Source organism: Dreissena polymorpha, chromosome 13 (assembly GCF_020536995.1).
Source record: "Dreissena polymorpha isolate Duluth1 chromosome 13, UMN_Dpol_1.0, whole genome shotgun sequence".
In the NCBI taxonomy this organism is placed as follows: Eukaryota; Metazoa; Mollusca; class Bivalvia; order Myida; family Dreissenidae; genus Dreissena; species Dreissena polymorpha.
In genome coordinates this window covers 8648108-8671443 of record NC_068367.1, presented here as the reverse complement: position 1 = coordinate 8671443, position 23336 = coordinate 8648108, and the positions used below count along the sequence as shown (strand labels likewise).

Sequence of the window (23336 nt, the reverse complement as noted above, 5' to 3'; positions counted from 1 at the left end):
GATTGGATATTTAAGATCGCATGCATTAAATTAAGAAATATGACTTTTAAATGTACGATAAATCGTGCAAAAACTTGCGAGTTTTAATGCAACTCTTTGGAACTAATTTATTGCCCATTTACGCAGATGGAATCATTCCACGCACTTCACAAATGTAAACAATTGAACATATTTTTTTTAGTGACGTTAGGAATTGCTTCTACGTGTGTATGTATGTTGGTTTCTTACCATAAAAAAAAACATTTTTAATTTTAATTTTATAATAATGAATTAAGACTGATATAAGATATCATGGTATGAAATGGTTTTCTTTAATGCAGTGAATGCAATGTAACTGTCGTGCAAGAGATTGTTTAGTATTATGTAACCTCAATGATGAACGCTTGGAATGATCATGACATAAATGAGACGCTTTCATAACAATAGTCCGTTCTGAGCCCAACACAGAGGTGAATGTAATGTAACCGTCGTGCAAGAGATTGGAGATTGCTGTTGTCGGGTGAATCGGAATACTTCGGATTTATATATTTAACAACGTATATCTACGAAGTTGGCCGAGGCTATCCAACTGCCGCATGTGCTTTGGGGGCACACTACAGTTTTTCACAAATCGGCTACTGGCTGCCGGGGTGGGGGCACTGTCCGTCCTCACAGCTAACACAACGTCTACACCTGAAATCATACAAAACATATCTTCAGTATTGTTGGGGGTATGTCTTCCAGAAAATACATGGATAGCCATGGTGCACCCACTTGCTGTATATTTTTATCATGGAAATTCAGCCAATTTAGGGGTCTGAATGTCACCTGTTTTCGAGGCCATTTCTGTGATTTTCAACACAAATTTACCACTAAACTGCAAATGCCAGTTCATTAAACACTTTCTGCTTTACTGCATCACTAACCAGATATTTGACCGACACCGAAGAATCCTAGGGTCATCCACGCGGTTTTTTGCAGAAATTCAGTTGAGTGGAGGCACCTTTAAAATTCATGCAAAATTAGCCTTCGGAGCTAGAAACCAGCATGTACGTATCTCATGACCTTGACTGCTCAGCAGACACACTGGCTAGGCACTGGACACATTTTCGAATTCACTAAGCATGCATTTCAAACCACCACCACTCAAATCTGATACTTTAAACTTGTAAAACACTATTATTGCTGCTCAGTTTTATTGTATCCCTATTTATTAGAAATTTCTCCCCTGCAAATTCGACACTAAGGCTCAAAACTGTATAGTGCTACCTTAAGAAACACCATACTATGGTAGAATCAGGAAAGTTGACTATTTTCATGAGGTTTACTCATATATGAGTGTGTACAATAAATTTTAAAATCCTGGGACGACTCGTGTATTTTTTATGCCTTGTTTTCTACACATGATAATTTGGTCATTTTCAGCACTGTTTCCCACTATCTGCAGACTGTACTACTGAGCCAGGAATTGCATTATGTTTGCAAGCAAATTTCAATAAACACTGCATTTTTGTACCCAATCATTTAAAAAATGATGTCCAAATGATAATTAACAGCCAAACACTTCTGATCAATGCATTGGTGCTGAAAAATCCTCAAAAAGCATAGCAAAAAGGTAAATATTTTGAAAGTTTTTACATATTTTCATTTAAAAAAGCCCATTTAATTACATGATTTACCTTTTCTTATGCAAACCTACCACTGAATTTTCTTCTACAAACAAGCACAGTACTTTGAGTAATGTAAACATTTGATTAAACATGGCTTTGGCTGCCACAATGGACTAAAATGACAATATCTCCCAATGAAAGGGAGGTAATCCAAAAGTTATAGAGATGACCACTGGCCAATCTTAAAAATTATCAAAAATAGATACAGCACAGGGAAAAACAAGAACCTTGGCACTTATCAGATGGGATTAAACAAACCTTTGCACATACAAAAAAAGTATTTTCTGGATTAAACTGGATTAAAAATGTTGGGCACACAGGACAAAACAAACTACATAAAAATGCTTGCCAGTGGTGTTCGAACACGTGTGCGAATGGAACTTCAAAATTTAAAGACAATAAAATCAAACGATAGCAATTACTTTGTAACAAGAAGTTCACAGGCTCTTTCTAACATAATTCCGTGTTTCAGCAACGATCATTCAAAGTGCTCAAAAGCGTCTACCGTGTGCCAGCACCACATGTCAAGCATTCGAAAGTACAGCGTAAAACATTTGCCATACGGACAGCACCTTCATCTTTCGAATACGGATAGCAGCCGTCTCAAAGACACTATATCAAGTACTTTTGATACCGAAACACTTCAATATGTAAGCAATCTGTACAATGGAAACAGATGTGAGAGTTTGCACTCGACAATTTTCAACTATGCCCCAAAATTCACATGTTGGAAAAGGAATTTTTCCGGCCTATGCCATTCAGCAACCCATTCTCAAACACTTGGAAAAGGCAGAGCCACGTTTATTTTGGCTCGCACTGTCGGTATTAAAGTAAAACAGCATTCACAGATGTACAGGAATTTACAACATATTGACAAACGGAGCACTTATCATTCACGAAGAAAGGAATCCTTTCAATATAAGCATACCAGATACTTTTTGAGAAAACGGGTTTCAAACCTTCCACTACTGAAAGACTCACTGTATTCATCTCAGCCATCATCTTCAGCTGGGGACCATAGTTATGGAATAAGTTATTAGATCTGTTTGCAATGTGCAGATTGACAAAGAAAAATCTTAACTAGAAACAAAAACAAGAAATCAGAGATTTAAAACAATGTAAACAGTGATCAACAAACCAGTTACCTTTCACATAATACACTTCGGGTAACCATGATGACCAGTGCATTCTCTTGTCGCCAAGCACTTTTTTCGAGAATTATTCACCGATTGGGGCTCATACGACAAATGTTACACCTTAATGCACGTTTTGTTGTGACATATATGTGAAACATTCATTGTGTCTGTCAAAATCATTGTACCCAAGAAGTGCAAAAAGAACGCAAGCCGGTGTGCGAGGAAATGTATGCGCTTGCCGGCCACTGTGGCTCGCAGCACCCCATATCCATAGCGGTCATGCTCACCCACCCATAACCGACAAGCACCTGCTGCACCTGCACCTCCAGACTTTTGTTCTACAAGGATTTTTAACCGTTGAACTGTGTGAAAAGAAGGGACACTTGCATAAAATGCACTGGCCATAAGCTATGGCTGAAAATGCAAACAAGTATGGATATTAATGCTGTTTTTGTCCATTTTCCCCCCGGAAAAACCTTACATTTCACTATTGGACTCTCGCTTTAGCACAATAATCTTTGTAAGCAGTTGTAAATTGGTAAATATGGTCAATAAAACTTGTAAAGATCCATTAATGTGCATAAATAAAAAATTGCCAATACCAGACATTGAGTTACCTCCCTTTGTTTGAGCCCTTAGTATGCTGGTGTTAGTGTTTTCCGATTGGAAATATTGTCGAAAATAAAATGCTGACATGTTCAGCAACATTTTTAAATGCAATTAAATGTTTTTGACAGGACTTGAAAAATTGACACTTTACCTTAAGAAACACCATACTATGGTAGAATCAGGAAAGTTGACTATTTTCATGAGGTTTACTCATATATGAGTGTGTACAATAAATTTTAAAATCCTGGGACGACTCGTGTATTTTTTATGCCTTGTTTTCTACACATGATAATTTGGTCATTTTCAGCACTGTTTCCCACTATCTGCAGACTGTACTACTGAGCCAGGAATTGCATTATGTTTGCAAGCAAATTTCAATAAACACTGCATTTTTGTACCCAATCATTTAAAAAATGATGTCCAAATGATAATTAACAGCCAAACACTTCTGATCAATGCATTGGTGCTGAAAAATCCTCAAAAAGCATAGCAAAAAGGTAAATATTTTGAAAGTTTTTACATATTTTCATTTAAAAAAGCCCATTTAATTACATGATTTACCTTTTCTTATGCAAACCTACCACTGAATTTTCTTCTACAAACAAGCACAGTACTTTGAGTAATGTAAACATTTGATTAAACATGGCTTTGGCTGCCACAATGGACTAAAATGACAATATCTCCCAATGAAAGGGAGGTAATCCAAAAGTTATAGAGATGACCACTGGCCAATCTTAAAAATTAACAAAAATAGATACAGCACAGGGAAAAACAAGAACCTTGGCACTTATCAGATGGGATTAAACAAACCTTTGCACATACAAAAAAAGTATTTTCTGGATTAAACTGGATTAAAAATGTTGGGCACACAGGACAAAACAAACTACATAAAAATGCTTGCCAGTGGTGTTCGAACACGTGTGCGAATGGAACTTCAAAATTTAAAGACAATAAAATCAAACGATAGCAATTACTTTGTAACAAGAAGTTCACAGGCTCTATCTAACATAATTCCGTGTTTCAGCAACGATCATTCAAAGTGCTCAAAAGCGTCTACCGTGTGTCAGCACCACATGTCAAGCATTCGAAAGTACAGCGTAAAACATTTGCCATACGGACAGCACCTTCATCTTTCGAATACGGATAGCAGCCGTCTCAAAGACACTATATCAAGTACTTTTGATACCGAAACACTTCAATATGTAAGCAATCTGTACAATGGAAACAGATGTGAGAGTTTGCACTCGACAATTTTCAACTATGCCCCAAAATTCACATGTTGGAAAAGGAATTTTTCCGGCCTATGCCATTCAGCAACCCATTCTCAAACACTTGGAAAAGGCAGAGCCACGTTTATTTTGGCTCGCACTGTCGGTATTAAAGTAAAACAGCATTCACAGATGTACAGGAATTTACAACATATTGACAAACGGAGCACTTATCATTCACGAAGAAAGGAATCCTTTCAATATAAGCAAACCAGATACTTTTTGCGAAAACGGGTTTCAAACCTTCCACTACTGAAAGACTCACTGTATTCATCTCAGCCATCATCTTCAGCTGGGGACCATAGTTATGGAATAAGTTATTAGATCTGTTTGCAATGTGCAGATTGACAAAGAACAATCTTAACTAGAAGCAAAAACAAGAAATCAGAGATTTAAAACAATGTAAACAGTGATCAACAAACCAGTTACCTTTCACAGAATACACTTCGGGTAACCATGATGACCAGTGCATTCTCTTGTCGCCAAGCACTTTTTTCGAGAATTATTCACCGACTGGGGCTCATACGACAAATGTTCCACCTTAATGCACGTTTTGTTGTGACATATATGTGAAACATTCATTGTGTCTGTCAAAATCATTGTACCCAAGAAGTGCAAAAAGAACGCAAGCCGGTGTGCGAGGAAATGTATGCGCTTGCCGGCCACTGTGGCTCGCAGCACCCCATATCCATAGCGGTCATGCTCACCCACCCATAACCGACAAGCACCTGCTGCACCTGCACCTCCAGACTTTTGTTCTACAAGGTTTTTTAACCGTTGAACTGTGTGAAAAGAAGGGACACTTGCATAAAATGCACTGGCCATAAGCTATGGCTGAAAATGCAAACAAGTATGGATATTAATGCTGTTTTTGTCCATTTTCCCCCCGGAAAAACCTTACATTTCACTATTGGACTCTCGCTTTAGCACAATAATCTTTGTAAGCAGTTGTAAATTGGTAAATATGGTCAATAAAACTTGTAAAGATCCATTAATGTGCATAAATAAAAAATTGCCAATACCAGACATTGAGTTACCTCCCTTTGTTTGAGCCCTTAGTATGCTGGTGTTAGTGTTTTCCGATTGGAAATATTGTCGAAAATAAAATGCTGACATGTTCAGCAACATTTTTAAATGCAATTAAATGTTTTTGACAGGACTTGAAAAATTGACACTTTACCTTAAGGGGGCACACTACAGTTTTTCACAAATCGGCTACTGGCTGCCGGGGTGGGGGCACTGTCCGTCCTCACAGCTAACACAACGTCTACACCTGAAATCATACAAAACATATCTTCAGTATTGTTGGGGGTATGTCTTCCAGAAAATACATGGATAGCCATGGTGCACCCACTTGCTGTATATTTTTATCATGGAAATTCAGCCAATTTAGGGGTCTGAATGTCACCTGTTTTCGAGGCCATTTCTGTGATTTTCAACACAAATTTACCACTAAACTGCAAATGCCAGTTCATTAAACACTTTCTGCTTTACTGCATCACTAACCAGATATTTGACCGACACCGAAGAATCCTAGGGTCATCCACGCGGTTTTTTGCAGAAATTCAGTTGAGTGGAGGCACCTTTAAAATTCATGCAAAATTAGCCTTCGGAGCTAGAAACCAGCATGTACGTATCTCATGACATTGACTGCTCAGCAGACACACTGGCTAGGCACTGGACACATTTTCGAATTCACTAAGCATGCATTTCAAACCACCACCACTCAAATCTGATACTTTAAACTTGTAAAACACTATTATTGCTGCTCAGTTTTATTGTATCCCTATTTATTAGAAATTTCTCCCCTGCCAATTCGACACTAAGGCTCAAAACTGTATAGTGCTACCTTAAGAAACACCATACTATGGTAGAATCAGGAAAGTTGACTATTTTCATGAGGTTTACTCATATATGAGTGTGTACAATAAATTTTAAAATCCTGGGACGACTCGTGTATTTTTTATGCCTTGTTTTCTACACATGATAATTTGGTCATTTTCAGCACTGTTTCCCACTATCTGCAGACTGTACTACTGAGCCAGGAATTGCATTATGTTTGCAAGCAAATTTCAATAAACACTGCATTTTTGTACCCAATCATTTAAAAAATGATGTCCAAATGATAATTAACAGCCAAACACTTCTGATCAATGCATTGGTGCTGAAAAATCCTCAAAAAGCATAGCAAAAAGGTAAATATTTTGAAAGTTTTTACATATTTTCATTTAAAAAAGCCCATTTAATTACATGATTTACCTTTTCTTATGCAAACCTACCACTGAATTTTCTTCTACAAACAAGCACAGTACTTTGAGTAATGTAAACATTTGATTAAACATGGCTTTGGCTGCCACAATGGACTAAAATGACAATATCTCCCAATGAAAGGGAGGTAATCCAAAAGTTATAGAGATGACCACTGGCCAATCTTAAAAATTAACAAAAATAGATACAGCACAGGGAAAAACAAGAACCTTGGCACTTATCAGATGGGATTAAACAAACCTTTGCACATACAAAAAAAGTATTTTCTGGATTAAACTGGATTAAAAATGTTGGGCACACAGGACAAAACAAACTACATAAAAATGCTTGCCAGTGGTGTTCGAACACGTGTGCGAATGGAACTTCAAAATTTAAAGACAATAAAATCAAACGATAGCAATTACTTTGTAACAAGAAGTTCACAGGCTCTATCTAACATAATTCCGTGTTTCAGCAACGATCATTCAAAGTGCTCAAAAGCGTCTACCGTGTGCCAGCACCACATGTCAAGCATTCGAAAGTACAGCGTAAAACATTTGCCATACGGACAGCACCTTCATCTTTCGAATACGGATAGCAGCCGTCTCAAAGACACTATATCAAGTACTTTTGATACCGAAACACTTCAATATGTAAGCAATCTGTACAATGGAAACAGATGTGAGAGTTTGCACTCGACAATTTTCAACTATGCCCCAAAATTCACATGTTGGAAAAGGAATTTTTCCGGCCTATGCCATTCAGCAACCCATTCTCAAACACTTGGAAAAGGCAGAGCCACGTTTATTTTGGCTCGCACTGTCGGTATTAAAGTAAAACAGCATTCACAGATGTACAGGAATTTACAACATATTGACAAACGGAGCACTTATCATTCACGAAGAAAGGAATCCTTTCAATATAAGCAAACCAGATACTTTTTGCGAAAACGGGTTTCAAACCTTCCACTACTGAAAGACTCACTGTATTCATCTCAGCCATCATCTTCAGCTGGGGACCATAGTTATGGAATAAGTTATTAGATCTGTTTGCAATGTGCAGATTGACAAAGAACAATCTTAACTAGAAACAAAAACAAGAAATCAGAGATTTAAAACAATGTAAACAGTGATCAACAAACCAGTTACCTTTCACATAATACACTTCGGGTAACCATGATGACCAGTGCATTCTCTTGTCGCCAAGCACTTTTTTCGAGAATTATTCACCGACTGGGGCTCATACGACAAATGTTCCACCTTAATGCACGTTTTGTTGTGACATATATGTGAAACATTCATTGTGTCTGTCAAAATCATTGTACCCAAGAAGTGCAAAAAGAACGCAAGCCGGTGTGCGAGGAAATGTATGCGCTTGCCGGCCACTGTGGCTCGCAGCACCCCATATCCATAGCGGTCATGCTCACCCACCCATAACCGACAAGCACCTGCTGCACCTGCACCTCCAGACTTTTGTTCTACAAGGTTTTTTAACCGTTGAACTGTGTGAAAAGAAGGGACACTTGCATAAAATGCACTGGCCATAAGCTATGGCTGAAAATGCAAACAAGTATGGATATTAATGCTGTTTTTGTCCATTTTCCCCCCGGAAAAACCTTACATTTCACTATTGGACTCTCGCTTTAGCACAATAATCTTTGTAAGCAGTTGTACATTGGTAAATATGGTCAATAAAACTTGTAAAGATCCATTAATGTGCATAAATAAAAAATTGCCAATACCAGACATTGAGTTACCTCCCTTTGTTTGAGCCCTTAGTATGCTGGTGTTAGTGTTTTCCGATTGGAAATATTGTCGAAAATAAAATGCTGACATGTTCAGCAACATTTTTAAATGCAATTAAATGTTTTTGACAGGACTTGAAAAATTGACACTTTACCTTAAGGGGGCACACTACAGTTTTTCACAAATCGGCTACTGGCTGCCGGGGTGGGGGCACTGTCCGTCCTCACAGCTAACACAACGTCTACACCTGAAATCATACAAAACATATCTTCAGTATTGTTGGGGGTATGTCTTCCAGAAAATACATGGATAGCCATGGTGCACCCACTTGCTGTATATTTTTATCATGGAAATTCAGCCAATTTAGGGGTGTGAATGTCACCTGTTTTCGAGGCCATTTCTGTGATTTTCAACACAAATTTACCACTAAACTGCAAATGCCAGTTCATTAAACACTTTCTGCTTTACTGCATCACTAACCAGATATTTGACCGACACCGAAGAATCCTAGGGTCATCGACGCGGTTTTTTGCAGAAATTCAGTTGAGTGGAGGCACCTTTAAAATTCATGCAAAATTAGCCTTCGGAGCTAGAAACCAGCATGTACGTATCTCATGACATTGACTGCTCAGCAGACACACTGGCTAGGCACTGGACACATTTTCGAATTCACTAAGCATGCATTTCAAACCACCACCACTCAAATCTGATACTTTAAACTTGTAAAACACTATTATTGCTGCTCAGTTTTATTGTATCCCTATTTATTAGAAATTTCTCCCCTGCCAATTCGACACTAAGGCTCAAAACTGTATAGTGCTACCTTAAGAAACACCATACTATGGTAGAATCAGGAAAGTTGACTATTTTCATGAGGTTTACTCATATATGAGTGTGTACAATAAATTTTAAAATCCTGGGACGACTCGTGTATTTTTTATGCCTTGTTTTCTACACATGATAATTTGGTCATTTTCAGCACTGTTTCCCACTATCTGCAGACTGTACTACTGAGCCAGGAATTGCATTATGTTTGCAAGCAAATTTCAATAAACACTGCATTTTTGTACCCAATCATTTAAAAAATGATGTCCAAATGATAATTAACAGCCAAACACTTCTGATCAATGCATTGGTGCTGAAAAATCCTCAAAAAGCATAGCAAAAAGGTAAATATTTTGAAAGTTTTACATATTTTCATTTAAAAAAGCCCATTTAATTACATGATTTACCTTTTCTTATGCAAACCTACCACTGAATTTTCTTCTACAAACAAGCACAGTACTTTGAGTAATGTAAACATTTGATTAAACATGGCTTTGGCTGCCACAATGGACTAAAATGACAATATCTCCCAATGAAAGGGAGGTAATCCAAAAGTTATAGAGATGACCACTGGCCAATCTTAAAAATTAACAAAAATAGATACAGCACAGGGAAAAACAAGAACCTTGGCACTTATCAGATGGGATTAAACAAACCTTTGCACATACAAAAAAAGTATTTTCTGGATTAAACTGGATTAAAAATGTTGGGCACACAGGACAAAACAAACTACATAAAAATGCTTGCCAGTGGTGTTCGAACACGTGTGCGAATGGAACTTCAAAATTTAAAGACAATAAAATCAAACGATAGCAATTACTTTGTAACAAGAAGTTCACAGGCTCTTTCTAACATAATTCCGTGTTTCAGCAACGATCATTCAAAGTGCTCAAAAGCGTCTACCGTGTGCCAGCACCACATGTCAAGCATTCGAAAGTACAGCGTAAAACATTTGCCATACGGACAGCACCTTCATCTTTCGAATACGGATAGCAGCCGTCTCAAAGACACTATATCAAGTACTTTTGATACCGAAACACTTCAATATGTAAGCAATCTGTACAATGGAAACAGATGTGAGAGTTTGCACTCGACAATTTTCAACTATGCCCCAAAATTCACATGTTGGAAAAGGAATTTTTCCGGCCTATGCCATTCAGCAACCCATTCTCAAACACTTGGAAAAGGCAGAGCCACGTTTATTTTGGCTCGCACTGTCGGTATTAAAGTAAAACAGCATTCACAGATGTACAGGAATTTACAACATATTGACAAACGGAGCACTTATCATTCACGAAGAAAGGAATCCTTTCAATATAAGCAAACCAGATACTTTTTGCGAAAACGGGTTTCAAACCTTCCACTACTGAAAGACTCACTGTATTCATCTCAGCCATCATCTTCAGCTGGGGACCATAGTTATGGAATAAGTTATTAGATCTGTTTGCAATGTGCAGATTGACAAAGAACAATCTTAACTAGAAACAAAAACAAGAAATCAGAGATTTAAAACAATGTAAACAGTGATCAACAAACCAGTTACCTTTCACATAATACACTTCGGGTAACCATGATGACCAGTGCATTCTCTTGTCGCCAAGCACTTTTTTCGAGAATTATTCACCGATTGGGGCTCATACGACAAATGTTCCACCTTAATGCACGTTTTGTTGTGACATATATGTGAAACATTCATTGTGTCTGTCAAAATCATTGTACCCAAGAAGTGCAAAAAGAACGCAAGCCGGTGTGCGAGGAAATGTATGCGCTTGCCGGCCACTGTGGCTCGCAGCACCCCATATCCATAGCGGTCATGCTCACCCACCCATAACCGACAAGCACCTGCTGCACCTGCACCTCCAGACTTTTGTTCTACAAGGTTTTTTAACCGTTGAACTGTGTGAAAAGAAGGGACACTTGCATAAAATGCACTGGCCATAAGCTATGGCTGAAAATGCAAACAAGTATGGATATTAATGCTGTTTTTGTCCATTTTCCCCCCGGAAAAACCTTACATTTCACTATTGGACTCTCGCTTTAGCACAATAATCTTTGTAAGCAGTTGTAAATTGGTAAATATGGTCAATAAAACTTGTAAAGATCCATTAATGTGCATAAATAAAAAATTGCCAATACCAGACATTGAGTTACCTCCCTTTGTTTGAGCCCTTAGTATGCTGGTGTTAGTGTTTTCCGATTGGAAATATTGTCGAAAATAAAATGCTGACATGTTCAGCAACATTTTTAAATGCAATTAAATGTTTTTGACAGGACTTGAAAAATTGACACTTTACCTTAAGAAACACCATACTATGGTAGAATCAGGAAAGTTGACTATTTTCATGAGGTTTACTCATATATGAGTGTGTACAATAAATTTTAAAATCCTGGGACGACTCGTGTATTTTTTATGCCTTGTTTTCTACACATGATAATTTGGTCATTTTCAGCACTGTTTCCCACTATCTGCAGACTGTACTACTGAGCCAGGAATTGCATTATGTTTGCAAGCAAATTTCAATAAACACTGCATTTTTGTACCCAATCATTTAAAAAATGATGTCCAAATGATAATTAACAGCCAAACACTTCTGATCAATGCATTGGTGCTGAAAAATCCTCAAAAAGCATAGCAAAAAGGTAAATATTTTGAAAGTTTTTACATATTTTCATTTAAAAAAGCCCATTTAATTACATGATTTACCTTTTCTTATGCAAACCTACCACTGAATTTTCTTCTACAAACAAGCACAGTACTTTGAGTAATGTAAACATTTGATTAAACATGGCTTTGGCTGCCACAATGGACTAAAATGACAATATCTCCCAATGAAAGGGAGGTAATCCAAAAGTTATAGAGATGACCACTGGCCAATCTTAAAAATTAACAAAAATAGATACAGCACAGGGAAAAACAAGAACCTTGGCACTTATCAGATGGGATTAAACAAACCTTTGCACATACAAAAAAAGTATTTTCTGGATTAAACTGGATTAAAAATGTTGGGCACACAGGACAAAACAAACTACATAAAAATGCTTGCCAGTGGTGTTCGAACACGTGTGCGAATGGAACTTCAAAATTTAAAGACAATAAAATCAAACGATAGCAATTACTTTGTAACAAGAAGTTCACAGGCTCTATCTAACATAATTCCGTGTTTCAGCAACGATCATTCAAAGTGCTCAAAAGCGTCTACCGTGTGCCAGCACCACATGTCAAGCATTCGAAAGTACAGCGTAAAACATTTGCCATACGGACAGCACCTTCATCTTTCGAATACGGATAGCAGCCGTCTCAAAGACACTATATCAAGTACTTTTGATACCGAAACACTTCAATATGTAAGCAATCTGTACAATGGAAACAGATGTGAGAGTTTGCACTCGACAATTTTCAACTATGCCCCAAAATTCACATGTTGGAAAAGGAATTTTTCCGGCCTATGCCATTCAGCAACCCATTCTCAAACACTTGGAAAAGGCAGAGCCACGTTTATTTTGGCTCGCACTGTCGGTATTAAAGTAAAACAGCATTCACAGATGTACAGGAATTTACAACATATTGACAAACGGAGCACTTATCATTCACGAAGAAAGGAATCCTTTCAATATAAGCAAACCAGATACTTTTTGCGAAAACGGGTTTCAAACCTTCCACTACTGAAAGACTCACTGTATTCATCTCAGCCATCATCTTCAGCTGGGGACCATAGTTATGGAATAAGTTATTAGATCTGTTTGCAATGTGCAGATTGACAAAGAACAATCTTAACTAGAAACAAAAACAAGAAATCAGAGATTTAAAACAATGTAAACAGTGATCAACAAACCAGTTACCTTTCACATAATACACTTCGGGTAACCATGATGACCAGTGCATTCTCTTGTCGCCAAGCACTTTTTTCGAGAATTATTCACCGACTGGGGCTCATACGACAAATGTTCCACCTTAATGCACGTTTTGTTGTGACATATATGTGAAACATTCATTGTGTCTGTCAAAATCATTTGTACCCAAGAAGTGCAAAAAGAACGCAAGCCGGTGTGCGAGGAAATGTATGCGCTTGCCGGCCACTGTGGCTCGCAGCACCCCATATCCATAGCGGTCATGCTCACCCACCCATAACCGACAAGCACCTGCTGCACCTGCACCTCCAGACTTTTGTTCTACAAGGTTTTTTAACCGTTGAACTGTGTGAAAAGAAGGGACACTTGCATAAAATGCACTGGCCATAAGCTATGGCTGAAAATGCAAACAAGTATGGATATTAATGCTGTTTTTGTCCATTTTCCCCCCGGAAAAACCTTACATTTCACTATTGGACTCTCGCTTTAGCACAATAATCTTTGTAAGCAGTTGTAAATTGGTAAATATGGTCAATAAAACTTGTAAAGATCCATTAATGTGCATAAATAAAAAATTGCCAATACCAGACATTGAGTTACCTCCCTTTGTTTGAGCCCTTAGTATGCTGGTGTTAGTGTTTTCCGATTGGAAATATTGTCGAAAATAAAATGCTGACATGTTCAGCAACATTTTTAAATGCAATTAAATGTTTTTGACAGGACTTGAAAAATTGACACTTTACCTTAAGAAACACCATACTATGGTAGAATCAGGAAAGTTGACTATTTTCATGAGGTTTACTCATATATGAGTGTGTACAATAAATTTTAAAATCCTGGGACGACTCGTGTATTTTTTATGCCTTGTTTTCTACACATGATAATTTGGTCATTTTCAGCACTGTTTCCCACTATCTGCAGACTGTACTACTGAGCCAGGAATTGCATTATGTTTGCAAGCAAATTTCAATAAACACTGCATTTTTGTACCCAATCATTTAAAAAATGATGTCCAAATGATAATTAACAGCCAAACACTTCTGATCAATGCATTGGTGCTGAAAAATCCTCAAAAAGCATAGCAAAAAGGTAAATATTTTGAAAGTTTTTACATATTTTCATTTAAAAAAGCCCATTTAATTACATGATTTACCTTTTCTTATGCAAACCTACCACTGAAGTTTCTTCTACAAACAAGCACAGTACTTTGAGTAATGTAAACATTTGATTAAACATGGCTTTGGCTGCCACAATGGACTAAAATGACAATATCTCCCAATGAAAGGGAGGTAATCCAAAAGTTATAGAGATGACCACTGGCCAATCTTAAAAATTAACAAAAATAGATACAGCACAGGGAAAAACAAGAACCTTGGCACTTATCAGATGGGATTAAACAAACCTTTGCACATACAAAAAAAGTATTTTCTGGATTAAACTGGATTAAAAATGTTGGGCACACAGGACAAAACAAACTACATAAAAATGCTTGCCAGTGGTGTTCGAACACGTGTGCGAATGGAACTTCAAAATTTAAAGACAATAAAATCAAACGATAGCAATTACTTTGTAACAAGAAGTTCACAGGCTCTTTCTAACATAATTCCGTGTTTCAGCAACGATCATTCAAAGTGCTCAAAAGCGTCTACCGTGTGCCAGCACCACATGTCAAGCATTCGAAAGTACAGCGTAAAACATTTGCCATACGGACAGCACCTTCATCTTTCGAATACGGATAGCAGCCGTCTCAAAGACACTATATCAAGTACTTTTGATACCGAAACACTTCAATATGTAAGCAATCTGTACAATGGAAACAGATGTGAGAGTTTGCACTCGACAATTTTCAACTATGCCCCAAAATTCACATGTTGGAAAAGGAATTTTTCCGGCCTATGCCATTCAGCAACCCATTCTCAAACACTTGGAAAAGGCAGAGCCACGTTTATTTTGGCTCGCACTGTCGGTATTAAAGTAAAACAGCATTCACAGATGTACAGGAATTTACAACATATTGACAAACGGAGCACTTATCATTCACGAAGAAAGGAATCCTTTCAATATAAGCAAACCAGATACTTTTTGCGAAAACGGGTTTCAAACCTTCCACTACTGAAAGACTCACTGTATTCATCTCAGCCATCATCTTCAGCTGGGGACCATAGTTATGGAATAAGTTATTAGATCTGTTTGCAATGTGCAGATTGACAAAGAACAATCTTAACTAGAAACAAAAACAAGAAATCAGAGATTTAAAACAATGTAAACAGTGATCAACAAACCAGTTACCTTTCACATAATACACTTCGGGTAACCATGATGACCAGTGCATTCTCTTGTCGCCAAGCACTTTTTTCGAGAATTATTCACCGACTGGGGCTCATACGACAAATGTTCCACCTTAATGCACGTTTTGTTGTGACATATATGTGAAACATTCATTGTGTCTGTCAAAATCTTTGTACCCAAGAAGTGCAAAAAGAACGCAAGCCGGTGTGCGAGGAAATGTATGCGCTTGCCGGCCACTGTGGCTCGCAGCACCCCATATCCATAGCGGTCATGCTCACCCACCCATAACCGACAAGCACCTGCTGCACCTGCACCTCCAGACTTTTGTTCTACAAGGTTTTTTAACCGTTGAACTGTGTGAAAAGAAGGGACACTTGCATAAAATGCACTGGCCATAAGCTATGGCTGAAAATGCAAACAAGTATGGATATTAATGCTGTTTTTGTCCATTTTCCCCCCGGAAAAACCTTACATTTCACTATTGGACTCTCGCTTTAGCACAATAATCTTTGTAAGCAGTTGTAAATTGGTAAATATGGTCAATAAAACTTGTAAAGATCCATTAATGTGCATAAATAAAAAATTGCCAATACCAGACATTGAGTTACCTCCCTTTGTTTGAGCCCTTAGTATGCTGGTGTTAGTGTTTTCCGATTGGAAATATTGTCGAAAATAAAATGCTGACATGTTCAGCAACATTTTTAAATGCAATTAAATGTTTTTGACAGGACTTGAAAAATTGACACTTTACCTTAAGGGGGCACACTACAGTTTTTCACAAATCGGCTACTGGCTGCCGGGGTGGGGGCACTGTCCGTCCTCACAGCTAACACAACGTCTACACCTGAAATCATACAAAACATATCTTCAGTATTGTTGGGGGTATGTCTTCCAGAAAATACATGGATAGCCATGGTGCACCCACTTGCTGTATATTTTTATCATGGAAATTCAGCCAATTTAGGGGTCTGAATGTCACCTGTTTTCGAGGCCATTTCTGTGATTTTCAACACAAATTTACCACTAAACTGCAAATGCCAGTTCATTAAACACTTTCTGCTTTACTGCATCACTAACCAGATATTTGACCGACACCGAAGAATCCTAGGGTCATCCACGCGGTTTTTTGCAGAAATTCAGTTGAGTGGAGGCACCTTTAAAATTCATGCAAAATTAGCCTTCGGAGCTAGAAACCAGCATGTACGTATCTCATGACCTTGACTGCTCAGCAGACACACTGGCTAGGCACTGGACACATTTTCGAATTCACTAAGCATGCATTTCAAACCACCACCACTCAAATCTGATACTTTAAACTTGTAAAACACTATTATTGCTGCTCAGTTTTATTGTATCCCTATTTATTAGAAATTTCTCCCCTGCAAATTCGACACTAAGGCTCAAAACTGTATAGTGCTACCTTAAGAAACACCATACTATGGTAGAATCAGGAAAGTTGACTATTTTCATGAGGTTTACTCATATATGAGTGTGTACAATAAATTTTAAAATCCTGGGACGACTCGTGTATTTTTTATGCCTTGTTTTCTACACATGATAATTTGGTCATTTTCAGCACTGTTTCCCACTATCTGCAGACTGTACTACTGAGCCAGGAATTGCATTATGTTTGCAAGCAAATTTCAATAAACACTGCATTTTTGTACCCAATCATTTAAAAAATGATGTCCAAATGATAATTAACAGCCAAACACTTCTGATCAATGCATTGGTGCTGAAAAATCCTCAAAAAGCATAGCAAAAAGGTAAATATTTTGAAAGTTTTTACATATTTTCATTTAAAAAAGCCCATTTAATTACATGATTTACCTTTTCTTATGCAAACCTACCACTGAATTTTCTTCTACAAACAAGCACAGTACTTTGAGTAATGTAAACATTTGATTAAACATGGCTTTGGCTGCCACAATGGACTAAAATGACAATATCTCCCAATGAAAGGGAGGTAATCCAAAAGTTATAGAGATGACCACTGGCCAATCTTAAAAATTAACAAAAATAGATACAGCACAGGGAAAAACAAGAACCTTGGCACTTATCAGATGGGATTAAACAAACCTTTGCACATACAAAAAAAGTATTTTCTGGATTAAACTGGATTAAAAATGTTGGGCACACAGGACAAAACAAACTACATAAAAATGCTTGCCAGTGGTGTTCGAACACGTGTGCGAATGAAACTTCAAAATTTAAAGACAATAAAATCAAACGATAGCAATTACTTTGTAACAAGAAGTTCACAGGCTCTTTCTAACATAATTCCGTGTTTCAGCAACGATCATTCAAAGTGCTCAAAAGCGTCTACCGTGTGCCAGCACCACATGTCAAGCATTCGAAAGTACAGCGTAAAACATTTGCCATACGGACAGCACCTTCATCTTTCGAATACGGATAGCAGCCGTCTCAAAGACACTATATCAAGTACTTTTGATACCGAAACACTTCAATATGTAAGCAATCTGTACAATGGAAACAGATGTGAGAGTTTGCACTCGACAATTTTCAACTATGCCCCAAAATTCACATGTTGGAAAAGGAATTTTTCCGGCCTATGCCATTCAGCAACCCATTCTCAAACACTTGGAAAAGGCAGAGCCACGTTTATTTTGGCTCGCACTGTCGGTATTAAAGTAAAACAGCATTCACAGATGTACAGGAATTTACAACATATTGACAAACGGAGCACTTATCATTCACGAAGAAAGGAATCCTTTCAATATAAGCAAACCAGATACTTTTTGCGAAAACGGGTTTCAAACCTTCCACTACTGAAAGACTCACTGTATTCATCTCAGCCATCATCTTCAGCTGGGGACCATAGTTATGGAATAAGTTATTAGATCTGTTTGCAATGTGCAGATTGACAAAGAACAATCTTAACTAGAAACAAAAACAAGAAATCAGAGATTTAAAACAATGTAAACAGTGATCAACAAACCAGTTACCTTTCACATAATACACTTCGGGTAACCATGATGACCAGTGCATTCTCTTGTCGCCAAGCACTTTTTTCGAGAATTATTCACCGATTGGGGCTCATACGACAAATGTTCCACCTTAATGCACGTTTTGTTGTGACATATATGTGAAACATTCATTGTGTCTGTCAAAATCATTGTACCCAAGAAGTGCAAAAAGAACGCAAGCCGGTGTGCGAGGAAATGTATGCGCTTGCCGGCCACTGTGGCTCGCAGCACCCCATATCCATAGCGGTCATGCTCACCCACCCATAACCGACAAGCACCTGCTGCACCTGCACCTCCAGACTTTTGTTCTACAAGGTTTTTTAACCGTTGAACTGTGTGAAAAGAAGGGACACTTGCATAAAATGCACTGGCCATAAGCTATGGCTGAAAATGCAAACAAGTATGGATATTAATGCTGTTTTTGTCCATTTTCCCCCCGGAAAAACCTTACATTTCACTATTGGACTCTCGCTTTAGCACAATAATCTTTGTAAGCAGTTGTAAATTGGTAAATATGGTCAATAAAACTTGTAAAGATCCATTAATGTGCATAAATAAAAAATTGCCAATACCAGACATTGAGTTACCTCCCTTTGTTTGAGCCCTTAGTATGCTGGTGTTAGTGTTTTCCGATTGGAAATATTGTCGAAAATAAAATGCTGACATGTTCAGCAACATTTTTAAATGCAATTAAATGTTTTTGACAGGACTTGAAAAATTGACACTTTACCTTAAGAAACACCATACTATGGTAGAATCAGGAAAGTTGACTATTTTCATGAGGTTTACTCATATATGAGTGTGTACAATAAATTTTAAAATCCTGGGACGACTCGTGTATTTTTTATGCCTTGTTTTCTACACATGATAATTTGGTCATTTTCAGCACTGTTTCCCACTATCTGCAGACTGTACTACTGAGCCAGGAATTGCATTATGTTTGCAAGCAAATTTCAATAAACACTGCATTTTTGTACCCAATCATTTAAAAAATGATGTCCAAATGATAATTAACAGCCAAACACTTCTGATCAATGCATTGGTGCTGAAAAATCCTCAAAAAGCATAGCAAAAAGGTAAATATTTTGAAAGTTTTTACATATTTTCATTTAAAAAAGCCCATTTAATTACATGATTTACCTTTTCTTATGCAAACCTACCACTGAATTTTCTTCTACAAACAAGCACAGTACTTTGAGTAATGTAAACATTTGATTAAACATGGCTTTGGCTGCCACAATGGACTAAAATGACAATATCTCCCAATGAAAGGGAGGTAATCCAAAAGTTATAGAGATGACCACTGGCCAATCTTAAAAATTAACAAAAATAGATACAGCACAGGGAAAAACAAGAACCTTGGCACTTATCAGATGGGATTAAACAAACCTTTGCACATACAAAAAAAGTATTTTCTGGATTAAACTGGATTAAAAATGTTGGGCACACAGGACAAAACAAACTACATAAAAATGCTTGCCAGTGGTGTTCGAACACGTGTGCGAATGGAACTTCAAAATTTAAAGACAATAAAATCAAACGATAGCAATTACTTTGTAACAAGAAGTTCACAGGCTCTATCTAACATAATTCCGTGTTTCAGCAACGATCATTCAAAGTGCTCAAAAGCGTCTACCGTGTGCCAGCACCACATGTCAAGCATTCGAAAGTACAGCGTAAAACATTTGCCATACGGACAGCACCTTCATCTTTCGAATACGGATAGCAGCCGTCTCAAAGACACTATATCAAGTACTTTTGATACCGAAACACTTCAATATGTAAGCAATCTGTACAATGGAAACAGATGTGAGAGTTTGCACTCGACAATTTTCAACTATGCCCCAAAATTCACATGTTGGAAAAGGAATTTTTCCGGCCTATGCCATTCAGCAACCCATTCTCAAACACTTGGAAAAGGCAGAGCCACGTTTATTTTGGCTCGCACTGTCGGTATTAAAGTAAAACAGCATTCACAGATGTACAGGAATTTACAACATATTGACAAACGGAGCACTTATCATTCACGAAGAAAGGAATCCTTTCAATATAAGCAAACCAGATACTTTTTGCGAAAACGGGTTTCAAACCTTCCACTACTGAAAGACTCACTGTATTCATCTCAGCCATCATCTTCAGCTGGGGACCATAGTTATGGAATAAGTTATTAGATCTGTTTGCAATGTGCAGATTGACAAAGAACAATCTTAACTAGAAACAAAAACAAGAAATCAGAGATTTAAAACAATGTAAACAGTGATCAACAAACCAGTTACCTTTCACATAATACACTTCGGGTAACCATGATGACCAGTGCATTCTCTTGTCGCCAAGCACTTTTTTCGAGAATTATTCACCGACTGGGGCTCATACGACAAATGTTCCACCTTAATGCACGTTTTGTTGTGACATATATGTGAAACATTCATTGTGTCTGTCAAAATCTTTGTACCCAAGAAGTGCAAAAAGAACGCAAGCCGGTGTGCGAGGAAATGTATGCGCTTGCCGGCCACTGTGGCTCGCAGCACCCCATATCCATAGCGGTCATGCTCACCCACCCATAACCGACAAGCACCTGCTGCACCTGCACCTCCAGACTTTTGTTCTACAAGGTTTTTTAACCGTTGAACTGTGTGAAAAGAAGGGACACTTGCATAAAATGCACTGGCCATAAGCTATGGCTGAAAATGCAAACAAGTATGGATATTAATGCTGTTTTTGTCCATTTTCCCCCCGGAAAAACCTTACATTTCACTATTGGACTCTCGCTTTAGCACAATAATCTTTGTAAGCAGTTGTAAATTGGTAAATATGGTCAATAAAACTTGTAAAGATCCATTAATGTGCATAAATAAAAAATTGCCAATACCAGACATTGAGTTACCTCCCTTTGTTTGAGCCCTTAGTATGCTGGTGTTAGTGTTTTCCGATTGGAAATATTGTCGAAAATAAAATGCTGACATGTTCAGCAACATTTTTAAATGCAATTAAATGTTTTTGACAGGACTTGAAAAATTGACACTTTACCTTAAGGGGGCACACTACAGTTTTTCACAAATCGGCTACTGGCTGCCGGGGTGGGGGCACTGTCCGTCCTCACAGCTAACACAACGTCTACACCTGAAATCATACAAAACATATCTTCAGTATTGTTGGGGGTATGTCTTCCAGAAAATACATGGATAGCCATGGTGCACCCACTTGCTGTATATTTTTATCATGGAAATTCAGCCAATTTAGGGGTCTGAATGTCACCTGTTTTCGAGGCCATTTCTGTGATTTTCAACACAAATTTACCACTAAACTGCAAATGCCAGTTCATTAAACACTTTCTGCTTTACTGCATCACTAACCAGATATTTGACCGACACCGAAGAATCCTAGGGTCATCCACGCGGTTTTTTGCAGAAATTCAGTTGAGTGGAGGCACCTTTAAAATTCATGCAAAATTAGCCTTCGGAGCTAGAAACCAGCATGTACGTATCTCATGACCTTGACTGCTCAGCAGACACACTGGCTAGGCACTGGACACATTTTCGAATTCACTAAGCATGCATTTCAAACCACCACCACTCAAATCTGATACTTTAAACTTGTAAAACACTATTATTGCTGCTCAGTTTTATTGTATCCCTATTTATTAGAAATTTCTCCCCTGCCAATTCGACACTAAGGCTCAAAACTGTATAGTGCTACCTTAAGAAACACCATACTATGGTAGAATCAGGAAAGTTGACTATTTTCATGAGGTTTACTCATATATGAGTGTGTACAATAAATTTTAAAATCCTGGGACGACTCGTGTATTTTTTATGCCTTGTTTTCTACACATGATAATTTGGTCATTTTCAGCACTGTTTCCCACTATCTGCAGACTGTACTACTGAGCCAGGAATTGCATTATGTTTGCAAGCAAATTTCAATAAACACTGCATTTTTGTACCCAATCATTTAAAAAATGATGTCCAAATGATAATTAACAGCCAAACACTTCTGATCAATGCATTGGTGCTGAAAAATCCTCAAAAAGCATAGCAAAAAGGTAAATATTTTGAAAGTTTTTACATATTTTCATTTAAAAAAGCCCATTTAATTACATGATTTACCTTTTCTTATGCAAACCTACCACTGAATTTTCTTCTACAAACAAGCACAGTACTTTGAGTAATGTAAACATTTGATTAAACATGGCTTTGGCTGCCACAATGGACTAAAATGACAATATCTCCCAATGAAAGGGAGGTAATCCAAAAGTTATAGAGATGACCACTGGCCAATCTTAAAAATTAACAAAAATAGATACAGCACAGGGAAAAACAAGAACCTTGGCACTTATCAGATGGGATTAAACAAACCTTTGCACATACAAAAAAAGTATTTTCTGGATTAAACTGGATTAAAAATGTTGGGCACACAGGACAAAACAAACTACATAAAAATGCTTGCCAGTGGTGTTCGAACACGTGTGCGAATGAAACTTCAAAATTTAAAGACAATAAAATCAAACGATAGCAATTACTTTGTAACAAGAAGTTCACAGGCTCTTTCTAACATAATTCCGTGTTTCAGCAACGATCATTCAAAGTGCTCAAAAGCGTCTACCGTGTGCCAGCACCACATGTCAAGCATTCGAAAGTACAGCGTAAAACATTTGCCATACGGACAGCACCTTCATCTTTCGAATACGGATAGCAGCCGTCTCAAAGACACTATATCAAGTACTTTTGATACC

General features: G+C 37.6%; 1 protein-coding gene and 1 long non-coding RNA gene across 5 annotated transcripts in view; one reads left to right on the top strand and one right to left on the bottom strand.

Annotated features, from left to right (window-relative positions):
- The window catches only part of LOC127855142 (uncharacterized), a 368604-nt gene that overhangs the window by 33898 nt on the left and 311370 nt on the right, over positions 1 to 23336 (top strand). The window lies entirely within an intron of this gene.
- LOC127855144 (uncharacterized) lies at positions 284 to 22389 on the bottom strand. Of its 4 annotated transcripts, XR_008037369.1 has the most exons (5): positions 21632 to 22389; positions 16369 to 16461; positions 8809 to 8901; positions 5843 to 5935; positions 284 to 672 (listed from the first exon to the last, which is right to left on the bottom strand). It is a non-coding gene; the product is annotated as an uncharacterized LOC127855144 (long non-coding RNA). The 4 variants fall into 4 exon arrangements; XR_008037371.1 differs by lacking the exon at positions 5843 to 5935; XR_008037372.1 differs by lacking the exon at positions 8809 to 8901.